Consider the following 1,474-nt stretch of genomic DNA (forward strand, 5'->3'; position numbering starts at 1 on the left):
GCCAGAAACCGAATTCTGCCAATAAGCTCTATATAAGCTTCAGGGAGAACCCCAGTCTTAAGATGAGGATACAGCTTTGCAAAACCCTGAACAAAGTATCTATCAAACTTGGCCTGGATTCTGATGAAGGAAATGTAGACAAATAAATGGGTGCTGCCTTAAGCCACTAAGTTTGTGGTCATTGGTTATGAACTAATAGAAAATTGATAAAAGGACTAGGCACCAAGTTGTCCGAATAGGAACAGCTCCAGCCTCCAGCTCCCAGCATGAACAACACAGAAGATGGATGATTTCTGCATTTCCAACTGAGCCTTTGCTGCTGATACTGAAGCAAACAGGGTCTGGACCTCAAGCAAACCCCAACAGACCTGCAGCTGAGGGTCCTGACTGTTAGAAGGAAAACTGACAAACAGAAAGGACATCCACATGAAAACCCCATCTGTACGTCACCATCATCAAAGACCAAAGGCAGATAAAACCACGAAGATGGGGAAAAAGCAGTGCAGAAAAGCTGAAAATTCAAAAGACCAGAGTGCCTCTCCACCTCTAAAGGAATGCAGCTCCTCGCCAGCAACAGAACAAAGCTGGATGGAGAATGACTTTGACGAGTTGAGAGAAGAAGGCTTCAGTCAATCAAACTTCTCAGAGCTAAAGGAGTAACTACAAACCCAGCACAAAGAAACTAAAAACTTTGAAAAAAGATTTAAAGAATGGATAACTAGAATAACCAATGCAGAGACATCCATAAACGACCTGATAGAGATGAAAACCATGACAAGAGAACTACGTGACAAATGTACAAGCTTCAGTAACCGACTTGATCAACTGGAAGAAAGAGTATCAGTGATTGAAGACCAAATGAATGAAATGAAGCAAGAAGAGAAGTTTAGAGAAAAAAGAGTAAAAAGAAATGAACAAAGCCTCCAAGAAATATGGGATTATGTGAAAAGACCAAATCTATGTCTGATTGGTGTACCTGAAAATGACGGGGAGAATGGAAACAAGTTGGAAAACACTCTGCAGGATATTATCCAGGAGAATTTCCCCAACCTAGTAAGGCAGGCCAACATTCAAATTCAGGAAATACAGAGAATGCTACAAAGATACTCCTTGAGAAGAACAATTCCAAGACACATAATTGTCCGATTCACCAAAGTTGAAATAAAGGAAAAAATGTTAAGGGCAGCCAGAGAGAAAGGTCGGGTTACCCACAAAGGGAAGCCCATCAGACAAAAGCAGACCTCTCAGCAGAAACTCTACAAGCCAGAAGAGAATGGGGGCCAATATTCAACATTCTTAAAGAGAAGAATTTTCAACCCAGAATTTCATATCCTGTCAAACTAAGTTTCATAAGTGAGGGAGAAATAAAATCCTTTACAGACAAGCAAATACTGAGAGATTTTGTCACCACCAGACCTGCCCTACAAGAGCTCCTGAAGGAAGCACTAAACATGGAAAGGAACAACCGGTACCA

Source organism: Mandrillus leucophaeus, unplaced genomic scaffold (genome assembly GCF_000951045.1).
Source record: "Mandrillus leucophaeus isolate KB7577 unplaced genomic scaffold, Mleu.le_1.0 Scaffold1272, whole genome shotgun sequence".
Lineage (NCBI taxonomy): Eukaryota > Metazoa > Chordata > Mammalia > Primates > Cercopithecidae > Mandrillus > Mandrillus leucophaeus.